This window comes from Nycticebus coucang, chromosome 19 (assembly GCF_027406575.1).
Source record: "Nycticebus coucang isolate mNycCou1 chromosome 19, mNycCou1.pri, whole genome shotgun sequence".
NCBI classification, from domain to species: Eukaryota; Metazoa; Chordata; class Mammalia; order Primates; family Lorisidae; genus Nycticebus; species Nycticebus coucang.
In genome coordinates, this window is record NC_069798.1 from 26,246,844 (window position 1) to 26,262,638 (window position 15,795).

Genomic DNA, 15,795 nt, shown 5'->3' on the forward strand with positions numbered 1-15,795 from the left:
TGTAGAGACAGAGTCTCACTGTACCGCCCTTGGTAGAGTGCCGTGGCGTCACACGGCTCACAGCAACCTCTAACTCTTGGGCTTACGCGATTCTCTTGCCTCAGCCTCCCGAGCAGCTGGGACTACAGGCGCCCGCCACAATGCCCGGCTATTTTTCTGTTGCAGTTTGGCTGGGGCTGGGTTTGAACCCACCACCCTCGGCATATGGGGCCGGCGCCCTACTCACTGAGCCACAGGCGCTGCCCCTACTACTCTTATTTTTAATACTATTAAATTTTTATCAAAGAATGCTTTAAATATATCTTAAATCTAAGAATTTTTTCTGCATTAATTTTTTAAAACTAAATATGTTCAAAAATAAAATGTGTGAAATATTCAGAATATTTTATGTGTTCCATGAAAACTAAAAAAGGGTTTTTTATAATTATTAAGAAATGCATAAATTGAAATTTTAGAGTAAGAGGATGAAAATACATGTGGAAAAGTAAAAAATGAATACCATGGAAGATAATATATATTTCATGGAATAATAATAATAACCACCTACTTAACTTTCAATATGCACCAGGAATCCTGCTAAGGCTGTCACACAAATTATCACATTTAATCTCCACATATTATTCCATAATTTTGAAAACAGAGTCTGAGACATGAAATAATTTTTTTAAGACTATCTACCTCTAATAATTAGAATCCAAAGTTCATTCTAGGTCTGTCTCATTACAAATCATGAATTCTTTACTGCTCTGCTACTTTTATTGTAGCAGAGAAAGAAGAAAGTAGCACTCATAATTCTATAGAAAAAAATATGAACAGAGAGTTTGTAAGACGTAATACACCTGAAATTATTTATGTAACTGGGAAGGCTTAATTTATAAGTTGAGCAGAAAATGTAGCCTCTTCTCTTTATGGTCTTTGTCTAAAATTCTCTATATATGTCTAAAAATTCTTCAGGATTCTTACTTGTATTCAAAAGACCACCTCAATTTGCTTTCGCTTCCTCTGTGGAAACAAAACTGAAATACAGCCCTTCAGCTCAGGGACTCCTGAACCACTTCAATGATCTGGTTACCTGGGGGATGTGGTCCTACTGACCTGCTTTTGCTTTCACCAAAGATAGAGCCCTGAGTCATAGCTCAAGGACAGGCAATGCAGAAAGACAAGGGCTTTAGATACACAGGGCTGAGGCAAAGTCTCCTGCTCTGATGGCTTCCGTCATTGCCGATGCAGACTTCTTTCTCCCTAGTCCAGAGTTTTTATTTAAGATGAAAATAAAGATGTATGATGCCCCATAATCATATCATTGTATACAGTTATGATTTAATAAAAAAAGAAAATAAAGATGATTTTCATTTCTTTATTATGCTCATTTAAGCATACAACATTCAGGGCAAAACTGGCCATGGTACCCAGTGTTATTGCTCCTTAGATTCACCCATCTGGATTTTCCCTAGAGCATTAGCCTCCCATTCTATAAGGACACCCGATGAGAACAGGCCCTGGGCTACAGCTTCACACGCCCAGATCTATCTTCTGAACTCCTTATCTGAACTCCTACAAACAATTAAAGCTAACTGAAATAAGTTGGCTGCTAAGAGGGAAGTGAAAGAATTCTTGGGGGAAAATTATAATATCACGCTGGAATTCATGATGATGAAGAGAAACAATATTGCTGATAGGTACACTTAAATAAAGTTTTAAAGAAAAAAATACACCTATGGTCTAATGGCCAGAAAGAAAGAAATGAAAACCAATGAGAGGTGAAAATTCATAAAATAAAATTCTAACATGAAGGACTCATTCAAATGGAAGGCAAATCAAACAAACGTATGTGTCTAAGGAAAGCAGAGATTACATTAGGCGCATGATATGAACTCTCTTATCAAAAAGATAGGAACATAAGATGGAAAATGTTGGAAATAAGGTGAATTAAAGGGTGGTGCCTGTGGCTCAGTGAGTAGGGCGCCGGCCCCATATACCAGCCCCGGCTGAACTACAACCAAAAAATAGCCGGGCGTTGTGGCAGGCACCTGTAATCCCATCTGCTCGGGAGGCTGAGGCAGGAGAATCGCGGAAGCCCAAGAGCTAGAGGTTGCTGTGAGTCCTGTGACAGCATGGCACTCTACTGAAGGTGGTAAAGTGAGACTGTCTCTACCAAAAAAAAAAAAAAAGGTGAAGTAAAATTTAAAAGTTCTGGGGATTCTATAACAGTTCAGAAAGACTGACACTCAAAATGGCATGAGGCTTGGGGAAAAACAAAACAAACAAAAATATACATATATTCCTTTAAAAACCTTTGAGATATAACTTACATAGGATAAGGTATAAGCAAGTTAAGTGCACACCTTGATGACTTGTACATATGTCTATAGCCAAGTAACTACACCCAAATCTAGACATAAAATTTTTTGAACACCCTGTTCAAGTTGACAATCCTCCAGAAGTAACCAGTACTCTTTATTTTTGAACGTATCACCTTACGTTCATTGACCTTTTTTTGAAATTTCAGGTAAATGAAATTACATAGCATATCCTCTTTGGGGGTTAATTATATATTGAACTGTCATTTCTATAACTATCGACCACATTGCTGGGTGCAGTAATGGTGATTTGCCATTGTTGTGAAATATCCCCTTTAAGTGACTATATCTCCACTGATTTAACCATTCTACTTAAGCTGAATATCTACTAGCTAACAGAACAAGCCATCTGGCCTTTCTCCTTCTTCCCTGCCAACCAGATAATGGGACAGGATGATCACAATCAATATTCTAATACAGAAAAGTAGGAAATTTCTCGGAACCAAAAAACAGTCTTTGGTTCAGAGAAATTCTTAAATACTCGGTTACAAAAGTTACAAAAGCCCTGCATTCCCAGGATCAAACATGGAGCTTGACTAGACCCTAGTTTTAGTGTTGGAGGATACCGTGTCCATTGTTTTGTTTGTTTTGTTTTTTTAGAGACAGAGTCTCACTTTATTGCCCTCAGTAGAGTACTGTGGTGTCACAGCTCACAGCAACATCCAACTCCTGAGTTTAGGCAATTCTCTTGTCTCAGCATCCCAAGTAGCTGGGACCACGGGTGCCCGCCACAACACCCAGCTGTTTTTTTTGTTGCAGTTTGGCCGGGGCCAGGTTCAAACCCATCACCCTCACTATATGGGGCCAGCACCCTACTCACTGAGCCACAGGTGCCACCCCCTGTCAATTGCTTTTCTATATCTCTTCTTTCTACTCTCTAGAAAGTCCTTCCTTTTTCTTCTTGGCTACATCAAAATAAACCACAGCTGCAAGTACTAAGCAATTTTTTTCAACCTGCTTTGTTCCCAGAGTGGATTGGGAGCCTCAGGTAAGTTTCATGTTCATACAGTCACTATCTATTTCTATGCAAGTTGGGATTCCTTTGGCAATAACACTCCTTCAAAAACATCGCTTAATCTATTTGATGTTTTTCTATGTCCCAGTACCTACCCCAACAATTCTTTTGAAGAGCTGCCCCCCTCTAGACTTAATTGGACATTTAATAGTGCAGTGGAAGCCAATTCTTTAGTCTCTTTACCCTGAGACATTTTGTCTAACTGAAAGGATTAGCTGGTTGCTGCCTTAATCAATATAAAATTTTTGCCAAAGGGCATGATAGCCGTACCCACACCTGTTGGAGATGAGAAAAGTTTGTATCTTCTAGCAATACAATGCAAAGTCCCAGATTTTGTGGCCGTTCACATTCTCTTTCAACTCCATACATGTGACAAATTCTTTTTTACAGATTATATTTTTCCTTCAGATTACTTCAAACAACCAACCCAGTATTCGTTTTTCCAACCATTCCCTAAAGCCACAAGCTTTTGGTATGTTATCTGCTTCCTAAGTTATGCTAGTGGATTGTTTAATCAAATGTATTTCTTCTAAATAATGTGAGTTTCTATCTTTCCAGCCTCTAAATACAGTTTTCTTGCTAACTACTACCAGATCCTACAACCAAAGTCACAAAATTTAGGATTTTTGTTATGGTATCACCCTACTCCTAAATACCAATTTCTTTTAAAGAGAATAGGCTATAACATGTTGTAGTGATATGGAAGTCTAAATCTCAGTGACTTAGGAAAATGAATTTACAAGTCTTACTCATAGTGAACCTCCACGGTAAGTCAGTCTGCTCCATATGTTCTTCATTCTGATTTCCAGGCCCCCAGCAAAGAAATCTCTTGCTGAGACATTGTGGTAAAGAGAAAATAAAACAAGGCAGAATCAAATTTTGGCACTTGGAGCTATTCTTTGAAAGTAGCACATGGCACTTTTGTTCATATTTCATTGGCCAAATCGAGTCATTATATCAGATGGATGGGGAGGAATGCTTTTTCCATGGGGAAAGAACAAGTGTTTTGATCAAAGATTACAATCTACAGTAACAAACTTTCTGGTAATTGGAGCTGGATAGCAGTGTAGTGAGCAATAAATGTTAACTCCAGAGAAGCTGGGAAAATCTTCCCCATCATAGTGGATATAGCTGCTATTTATTAAATGCCTAAAAAGACCTTAGATCCTTGCCTTCACTTAATTTTCACAAAACCCAAATCAATGATGGAAACTTTGTCTCAAAGAGGCGCTTTACTCAAGATTACGTGGCAGTTAAGTGGCAAAGCAGGAATTCATAGCCATGTCTGCCTGAACTCAAAGACCCTGCTTTTTCCCTTCCAAACACAACGATAGGGATGAAATAGTGTCACGTGGCAGTCAATTCATGTCCTTTAACATTGGCTGCACTACCAAAATTCTTTGTGGACACTAAATTAGAAGTTTAGATGAACTCATATTACTGCTAGGATTCAACGATTTGGGAGATAATATCAATTGTTAAATACTAAAATACTTCTGGTTGACAAATAGACCATCCAAACCTCTCGCGCTCAGCAGCCCTTTCAGACATGGTTGAATACCCCCAGCACTGCATTCTGATTCAGCAACACAAGGGTTCATTCCGTGTCCCTTTAAGGTTTTCTGAGGACTCTGTTCAAAAGCGGGCTTTCGGCAATCAGTTGGTTGCTGTTCCTCTCTGGTTGTTAAATATTTTGAATGCTACCCTACTCGGTTAATTCCCAGTGTTGAGTCATAAGTGGGATAAGTAGAGATTAAAAGTTTTCCTGAAATGAAAAATTAGTCAATTGAAACAGAAACTGTTCATCATAGTATTAAGATATGTTAACTATTAGATGTGAAATATAAAAGGATCTTATTTTTTAAAAGGCTTAATCATGAAAATCATAATTTAAATGATTCAATTGCAATGAATCAGATTAATTGAAAGTTGAATGAGAACTCTGGTAAACTAGTTTTTGTTAGGCTTCCTCACAACCTATTTCCTGTGATCATTGAAATTAAATAAGGTGAAATTTAAATGTGCTATCACTAATAGATATTTAATAAGTATCAGTTCCATCAACTCCAAATATGAATGTTGAAGATTTGATACAGGAAATAGAAGAAATAAAATAAAATAACCTCCCGCATATCAGCGATTTTTCAAGTGTGGTCACACATTAGATTCACCTGGGGAATTTGTCTAGCCCACACCCGAGGGCAATTACATCAAGACTTGCAGGGGTGGAACACAAGTACTAGTAGTTTGTAAAGTTCCCCAGGTGACTCCAATGCACAGCCAAGACTGAGGACTGCCACTCTATACCCTCCAAAATGCTGCCCAGTCCTTCATCTTGGAGATTATGATCCTTAGTTTATGTCAACAACATTCCCCTTCTTCTCGGGTATCTGACACACATCTGCAAATAGTCCTTGGAAAATGAAGAACAAATAAATAAGGAACTAAGATAAGCAACCATCCTGGTTTGGCCCGATGGACAGCTTTTTAGGATATGTGACTTTCAATACTAAAACTCCGCTTGACATAATCTCTTCTACCTTTTGTCTGGGGGCAGCCTCCTCGGGCTCACTCTTGGGGTCTGGGATCAGAACTCAACTCAACAGACCAGTGAAAGGAACTAACACATTCCATGTCCCTTTATGAAAGAGCAGTTATGGAAACAGTGACACCCATGAAAACTCTAAACAATGACATTTTTCCATCATCAGGGGTTTTATTTTATTTTGTTGAAGCCTGAATTGCATGCACGTATGACAGCAGTTCAGCTTTTCTTATCCTCACACCCTCCGGCACTTGGTCCACCATCCCCTGCTAGGCTAGAATTTAGCAAGCTTAGCCAAAATAGGGCAACTTCATCAGCACCAAAAGAAAAAAATCGATTTAAGAGCTTAAGAGTTAGACTGCTTGGGGGAACTGGGGAGCTACAAAATTGTTCTATAACTTCATGGCTCTCTATTTGTTGTTTGTTTTTTAAACCAGTACCACCTAGCCTTCTACTATTATGTCTCAGTACCTCAGTCAACAGCATTTACATATAACATCCTTTGCTTCTCAATTTGCATCGAGTGTGAAGCAAGGTGTTTGCTGGCAATTGGGGAAATCACAGTGACTTGAATGGTAGTATAGGATAGTTTAGATGCAGACAACTGCAGCACTGACACCAGGGCTCCACCCACTAAGGTTTACTCATCTCTGAACAATAGAGAACCGGCCACAGACAGCTGTTGGGTTGCCTTAAGCATGACACTACTTGAATTTTGATATGCTTTGAGACAAAGAAAATGAATGGAATTTAGCTTGCCTTCTCTCTAAATGCTTTGTATTGACGTGTATGAGGCCATCTGCATACCTGTAGTATTTCTGAAGTCCCTGCAGTCTTCACTGTGGCACCGTGATGCCCTTGGGAAGAGCACAGGCAACTGACATTAGAACTCGCGTGGCTCTTCTCCCACTTTCTATACTGCCACCACCTCACTGCTATTCCTTCTGCTCTTTGCTGATCTGTTTCCCTTTCTGGGTTGACTTCTTTTTCTTCTTTATTTCTTCCATCTGTTGTATCACCTCTCCTCGTACACCAGCAACTTGGCTTTAAAAATCAAACTGGTTTCTTTCTGGTTTGGTGAAGCGGCCTTATGTCAGACCTGGAGCCTCTTTGCCCTCTTCAACAATGTTTTTGTTTTCCAGGAGCTGTTTTTCCTGCCAGTGTCTCTTTTTTCTGGTTTAGCCTTTTCATATGTTTTCAAGTTACATGAAGATTGGCTTGTAGATTTGTGAGGCATTATTATGCTTTTGTATACTTAACCTCCATGCATTCATGTTATTCAGACAATGATTTGCCCATCCAGCCAAGGAGGAAATCATATTTAGAGAGAATATTCCAAAAATAAATAACTCCCCTCAAATAAAAATAATCGTGGACATGATAGGATAATTGGCATTTGGTTACATTTAGTTTTTTGTTTTCTTCTATTGGATTCCACATGCATTCATTAAACACTGCTCTGTATTAGACACAGGTTGGGTGTTGGGAACATACAAATGAACAGGTTTCTCAATAAAACCCTCAGCTCACTTTAGAAATAGACTCACAAACCACTAACATTTCATGTTATTTTAAAGTGTCTATTTATTCATTTATGCCAATCAATTTTATGATGACATTGTAAGAATGAGACCTCAAAAATATTCTATCAAAATTTACATCATGTCTTTCGTAAGTGAACATTATACATATACATATCTTTTGAGGACTGTTTGGTGTTCAATTAATACTGGATAATGATAATTACTATTATTCAAAAAAGTGAAAGAGAAAAGCCTTTGAGGCCATTCAGAATATTTTAATCTTTTGATACTGTTACTAAGTAGTAAGATGTGTTTTGATGAAAATGTTCAATTTATCTTTATTGATTTTTTTATACTGCTTGTAAAAAACCTAATTATATTCTATAGGTATAAGTTGTGAAAAATAGTAATCTAATTGTTGGGTCAATATGAGACTGTATAGTCAACCCTCTGTATCGGCAGGAAATTGGTTACAGGAACACCAGGAAGATGAGAAAATTCTCAGATGTTCAAAATGCTTCCTCTATTAAGTGGCATAGTATCTACATATGATTTATTAACACCCTTCAAATCATCTTTAGATTACTTATGATCCCCAATACAATGCAAATGCTATGTAGAGTTGTTACCATATATTATTTTCACATGTTTTATTTTTCATCTCTGTTTTATTATTTTTTGTTTTGTATTTTTGATTCATAATTGGTTTAATTATGAAGTATAATTGTTAATTCATAAAATACTGTGTTAGTATGCCTGTGTGTATGATAAGAAAAAATAGATTTTTCAAAGATCTAAGCTAAAATTAAATTTAAAGATCAAGTAAAAATATGGTACATAAATCTTAAGACTGAATTACATTAAAATTTTCTTTAAAAATGAATTAAAATTTAGTGAATACCTCTAAGGAATGCTGTCTTTGATATATTATAAATATGTTAGGAGGTTAAATCTTTTTAAATAAATAAGCTTTCATATTTTGTTTTAAAGTTGACATTAAAGCTGAGTTTTAAACTCAGCTGAGTTTTCCTCAAGTTTTCAGTTATGTGACAGATCTTGAAGGCTGCTGATACCAGATGCCTCTGTGATTCTATTAGCTTAAAACATCTCTGTGATAGGATCTTTCCACTCACCTTCCTCTTATAGGTGTCTCTGGAAGGCTCATTTTTTGATACTTTTTCAATTTTATACTTCAAATCTGATCTTGAGTTACTCCATTTGACTTATATTCTTATAGAAATTTTTTAGAATTAATTTTATCAGCTGCTTGCAACAAAATCTGGTATGCACCACTTGAAAGTTACTATCCAGGGACAGCTTAATTGGGTGAAATTGCTAGACTATTACACATGCTACAGATGGTGTATACTGATAAAGAAGATATGGAAATATGTTATTCTCCCTCTGATGTACTATTTAAATAATCCTATTAATTTATTAATCAGTACTCAGAGCTACATAGAACATACAGCTTTGGTTTTCTGAATTCTCACTGTTACTGAAAATCAAGTAATAGCTCTTTTGAATTGCTGCTCACTGATATAGAATAAATGCAAACCTAAATCTAAAGTAAAATCAAATCTTTCTGAATAATCAATTTAGCACTATTATTTATAGAAAAGTCTATACAACTTAAGTAATTGCACTGCTGCATGGGTAAGCTCAATATTTAAACTGTTATGCCAGTTGGGATTGCCAGAGTCTATATGATTATCCAAATATTGTGCATTAATAATTCACAAATAAATAAATTCATTAATAAATACCAAAAATATATAGTGTTGTTTCTATTAACTTCTATAGGTGGAAGATGAAGAGAAAGCATGAAAATGTCATCTCATTTACTTTTTACAAGTCGTCCCACTTTTTACACAAGTATCAGAGACCAGAATTTCAGAAAATTATAAAGGGACATAATGCAGTTTTCTTGAAAAGAAAAGGAAATCTAGGACAAGGGAGAAAAAAAAAATAGTACACAGGGCAAAGCAAAACCCAGAGGAGTAAAGTCAAATGCACAGCTCGAGTAAGAGCGTCTGAACAGAGTATTGACAGGGAAATCTCAGCATGAAAATCCATGCGTGTTCGCGCCCACACTCCAAAAGGGGCCCAAACAAAGACAGAGCTAAATGAGTGGACATCTATTGTTTTAGCCTGCTCACCCCACAGTGCGGAGCCTGAGACAAAGGCCCTCAGGCAGTTCATTTTGGTCTCAAGGAACGGTACAGAGGGCAGACAAGCCTGAAAGGGGAAGGTAAGTAAGCCAGTCACAGGATTTATATACCAACTGGCTCCAGCAATGGGCCCCAAGGGCTCAGTTCTGTTGGGGACCTTCTGAAGAATTGTAAGGTGAGACTCAGAATTATCTGCTTTATGGGAAAAGGGAAGTATTTATCCCCTAGCTTCTGCACCTGTGGCTCAAGAATGTCCACTGCTTTTGTAGGTTTTCACAAGCATCAGAATTGTAGGTAGATTCCACAGACATGCAGGGCAGAATGTGAGAGAAACTTGTGCAGCCAAATTAAGATGCAGTCAAACTACATTGGTGCTTCTGAGGAATCACAATAACAACTGGGATAAAAAAAAAAAAATAGGCAGAGAGGTACCAAAGCAGGGCAGAGCATGAGTGGTGTCCTGTGAGGGATATGGGTACTGAGACCTGTAGGAAAAGAGTAGAAGCCAGAGGGAACAAAGGGGAGAGTGCTCCAGGCAGAGGAGCCACCACCACAGGGGTCAAAAATGACCCAGTGATAATTAGAGCTGAAAGTTAAGTGAAGTCTTTACCGCACTCCCAAGAACCAAGAGATTTATTCCAGTAGGGCCTACAGCCTCCCGAGTAGCTGGGACTACAGGCACCTGTCACAACACCCAGCTATTTTTTGTTGCTGTTTGTCTGGGGCCAGGTTTGAACCCAGAACCCTTTGTATAGGGGGCCGACTCTCTACTCACTGAGCCACAGGCACCGTCCTGGACTTCTTGAGTCCAAACACAAATCTTCTATTTCTATCATACTGCTGGATTGCTATTGCATCTGCTCACATTTCTTTCTTGGTGCCAGTGACAATACCCAGCTTAAGATAAGATTTGGCCACATAACAACTTGATATCCCATGATCAGACACTCTCCCATCTAGTACAACCCAGTTGCAAACCAGAAGCTTCTTTTATCAGATGGCGGCTAGCTCCCTAACCCACAACATATGGACTATCGGATGTTACTTTAAGATTACAGGGACCGTACTGTGCTATGACTCGTCTCTCTGACTTAACAAAGACTAAACACAGCATCAGATGTGTTGTTTGCAGGGACTAGCTGTGGAGGTTTCTCTTTCTCTGAGCCCCACCTCAAAGCGTCAGCTTCCCAAGGCACCTAATAGTGATAGCAGCAATCCTAAGCACAGTATATGTACTCTCTAAGATTAAAAAAAAATCTCACCAAGAGCTGTATCTATTTTTGGCAGGAGTGCATGGGCAATGACTTATCCATTGCCTAAGAGAAAATCACAACATGCCCCAGACCATTAGACTCCTCACTTCTTCACTGACACCAGGTTCCTGAATCTCCGCAATGTTCTTCTACCTTCCCTTACTAGGGACTACACAGTACTTGCCACTTCTTCATAGCCAAATCTATTTAGCATATTGTCATCAGTATAGTATAATGATGTAATATTTTTCAGAATATCAACTGAAAACAGTGTATGAGAATTATTTAATGACGAGAAGCAGGGGATTTATTGGAGCCCTGGGGTTATTAAAAGTTGGTAGGCTTCCCACATAACAGTACTGCTTAGATCATCTTTACGAATAGAATGAGAAGAAAATGCCAATTCAGTGCAGAACCCTCATCAGTGGGATCAGTGCCCTTATAAAATAGGGCCCAGAGGCTCATTGCCCTGTTGATGGTAAGGATACAAGGAAAGGGGCGCCATCTAAGAGGGTCCAGCCTCTACCAGACACTGTATCTACTGGAACCTTGGTCTTGAACTTCCCAGACTCTAGAAGTGTGAGGAATAAATGTTTGCTGTTTATGAACTGTCCAGTTTATGATACTCTGGGATAGCACAAAGACATCTCTAATGTTTATAATTCCTCCTGGGTATGATTTCCTTTGGCTGGGCAGAGATCTGGAATAGAGGTAAGACAGTTTCAGGGAACTCCACTTGGCCTATCCCACAATCAAGGTAGGAAACTAATGTGGGGGTTTTGCCAGATGCTAAGTATATCTATGCCAATTACACACTCAAAATATGAGTAAATAACCAGAGAGTGTGTGCATGAACTTTATGAACCCATCATCAGAGAGACTTCAGCCAGGACTTTGCATCCCCTGGTCTCTAATCACACTAACCACTGAATTATGTTGAACTGTTGGGTTTTTGAGCACAGGTAAGATTTGGTATCTAATAATGCTCAAAGTGTTAAGTATTTCCTTTTCTCCAGGTAAATGGCTAAAGTTCCATTTGGGGGAAGGATTAGGAAATGATTATTGTATGAATTTGGAATACCATTGGTATGTAGCTCAAGAGGGCTCTGCTTCCATCTCAGTGAATCAGTTTGGGTCTGAAAACCGGTGTAGTTCTGTAAACTGTTGGTCTTAAACCCTGTGTTCAAGCAGCATCAGTATTACCAAGATTTTCGTAGGTGGTGGTTTGGGCGGAGTGAAAAGGCTTTTCTAATAGCTGTGGTACTTCAACAAAGGCAATGCTAACTGTGATGATTGTGGAGTCACCAGGTTTGTCCAATACCTTTAGAAACTTTGAACATTTTTTTTAAAAAAAGGCATCGAAAAGTGCTCAGGTTAAACAGCTAAACGTAGAATGAACGATGAAAAGAGACTATGAATGACACTTTTCTTAAGCAATTAGAAGCTTGCTTATTTGGAGCTAAGCTTTCTAGCTGGCCTTCCATTGGCCTGCGGGCTTGTTAATGTGTTGAAATTTCATGACCAGATACTATTGCAGAAACAAGTGATCAGCTTTCTCTATACTTATTGCCATTTATTACCCACATGGGTTGGTGGTTTCACAAAATCGCGCTCTCCCTGCTGGACCGCAAGGTCCTGCATCAGGGATCAGGGATGGGAATTGTTTCTCTGTAGCTTACTCTGGACATTGCTTGGCACATAGAAATGTCTCGTATTTTCTCTAATGAATGAAGAACAAATCAATTAATCATGAAAAGTCATGATTCCATGTCTCAAAGTAAAGTTTAAGTAAATAGGTTTGGAAATCAGATGAGCCTATTCTAATGGGAGCACCTGTTGAATCAAGTATACTTCAATCAACTGCTATTGATTTTGCATATTATAGAAAACCATGGAGCAGGTGGTTGAATTTTCAGGGTAAAATGCTCCTTCCCAGTTAGGGATGGTACGATGCCTGGCAAGTAAGAAACAACAAAATTGCGGGGAGCAGATGTGAGTATATTCTTTTAGTGTTTAGAATTCAAAGTGTGTTGTTTAAAAAAAGAATCAATGTCATTGATCACTAAGGGAGGCATAGTCTTCGTTTCAGAGGAATATGAAAAATTGTGGGGAGAGAAAGAGAAGAACAACCTTCAGAAGACATATTATCTCACCAGCTCTTTCAGTGATACAGGAAAGAGGACCCCAAAACCTTGGGTCCAGCCTGGAGGTCAGCAGGGTTCTTGGCTTCATGCAGGAAAGAATTCAAGAGAGCGCTGACAAAGTAATGCAAAGCAAGTTTATTGAGGTAAGAAAAGAAGAAAAGAAGGGTGGCTCCCCCATAGAGCAGCAGCTGTCCTTCAGAGCAACAGAATAGCTCTTGGTGCATTTTCATGATCTTACTTTATAACTTCTATTTAATTTTATTTTAAGTGGAAAGAGGGTTATTCATAATATATCTGGGAAAGGGGAGAAGGTTCCTGGAACTGAGGGTTCCTGTCCTTTTTAAACAACATGGGGCAACTTCCAAGCGTTATTATGGCATTTGTAAACTGTCATGGGGCTGTTGGGAGTTTCCTTAGTATTCTAAAGTATTACATATAACTGGCATATTAGGAGGAAGGTGGGTAACTTGAGTTTGCCTTTTGTGTGTGTGTGTGTGTGTGCAGCTATCTGGGTTCTAACTGTTTCTGGCTGGCCTCTCAGTCACCTCTTTCATTTATCAGAGACCTTGGTTCTGGTCTTACGACTCCTTGCCAATCACTGCTTACCTTACAAGCCTCTGGGTTCCCTATCTCACTACTACCTGGTGGAGTGGATTTCAGCCATGTTTTTACAGCTTGTTGAGCCTGTTTCCACATTTCTGACTTAAGGGGGTTTAATTACATGATATTTGAATTTCCCACCAGCTCTAACAACCACATGCACCATGACTCCCCAGCTTAGTGTTCACTGATGCTGGCCCACTGGAAATGCAGTGGGACTCAGAGCTGCCACTAATTCCTTAAAATGAGAAAGCAGCTGTTACCCTGATAGAATATTGGAAGGAAGGGCCAAGACCTCTCTCCCATTCGAAAGCACTGACGTGAACGCTGTCTGATTTCTATTACCCTGAATATACTATTCCCTCCCGTGTTCCCAGTTTATAATTCCCCCCTAACTGAAAGTCAACACTCTCTTTGGAAATATTTTATCCAGCCGGAGTTTCATGAGTTTGCTGATGGTCAGTAATTCTAACATAACTCATTCTGCCCTCTGCATTCATGATGGCCTCCTTACTGTGGAAGTCCGCAGATTTGGGGCTTTAAATTCTCCTTTGATGCTTACACCAAAGTGCTCTACACCATTTTGCCTTGAAAGTGAAGTCTGATGACCTCCTGTCTTCCCCTGCTTACTTCCCAGCCCCGTTGCAGCCAGCCCTCGATCAACTTCTAATGACCTCTTGCGTGGAGCCATGTCTGTGTCTGCACACACTCACTCTCCAGCTCTGTCCTGGAGGTGCAGGGCATTCACCATACCTTCAGATTACCTGCATACTGAGTTAGTCTTTAATACCAATACATTGCAGACTTCGCAAGGGGTACAGTGTGCTGTTAGTACCCAGAGGTGCCAAGATATTCAGAGTCTCTCCTTTTCCCCACCATATTTAACAGAAGTGTTAGACTAAATGCTGTGTGATGTGTAACTACTTTAACATAGTCCACTACAAAGGTGAAGTGAACGTGGGAGGTGTTCGGTACCTTTTTTAATTAGTGGGCTCTCCAAGTTATTGATTACTTAGCTACATGAGGCACTTCTTACTCAAGAAAGCTGGATTATTCAATGGCAGCCATCACCAACTACCCTGGGTCTGCAAACAAATTCTGCAGGGTTTTGCAAAGCCTCTCCCAGATGGATACAAAGATGGCCTTCCAAGAACCAGAGACGTTTTAAAATTAGATGTCCAAGGCTTGAGAACTTCCACCTTTAGATTTATATTTAATGTTTTTGCTTTTATAAACTCTTATAAGCCAAAGAAAAAAGGTATTGCTTTCTTGTTAATACAACATCACGTTCATATACACAGATAAAAACAAACTCAATCTGAAAGGTAGTAACTTGCATTCCAGATGTGGAGTGTCACTATTATTAAGACCAGACCCTGAAATTTAATATGTTTGTGTTGGATGACAGAAAAAAGACAAAAATCAGCTTCAGAAATAAAATAAAAGCCGTCATTTAGCAGAATCCCACTTGCCCAGAAATCATACACTAGAGAGAAGGACGACAGATCCTTACAGTGCCCCGTGTGGGAGAAACACAAAAAGTCAGAATTCTCTCTGCCCCAGGGACGGGACCCCTGCAGCAAAGACCAGGCTTCCAGGTGCTTTACCAGACTGAAATGACGTTGAAATATATTTATCATTTCTTCCAGCACTGGTTTAAAAATGTAGATAGACACTATTCGTTGTTGTTTCTTCTCCCTTCATTTAGTTTTCATTGTTCGTAAGAACAATTAAAACTCAGGCTGTAATAAGGCATCTGTTGTCAACAAGTTCAAACAAAAGAAGCAACTTTCTCCGGTAAGTAGGGGCTGCACGGAGTTGTGAGGAGATGTAGAGGGCTGCATTATAGAAAACACAGATCATAACAGAAAAGAGACACTTTTGACCTCCACCCGACTCTGCATCCCTGTGGATCTTGCTGGGTAAAATGACCAGCATTACCAGTCGTTTTGGGACTCATTCGACAGAAAGTAGAATGTTAATCTTCAAAATTTGAATTATGGGCTATAGCCACAAGCATTGATAGATTTTTCAGTGTCTGTCCATTATAGATGAAATGGGCATCTGCCTATAGCATCAACAGGAGTGTACCCTGCCCTGTCCCTTCCTCACTGTGCACAAAGTCACACACATACAGGGACACACATCACGTTCATATGCTCATACATGGACACAGATATGTAC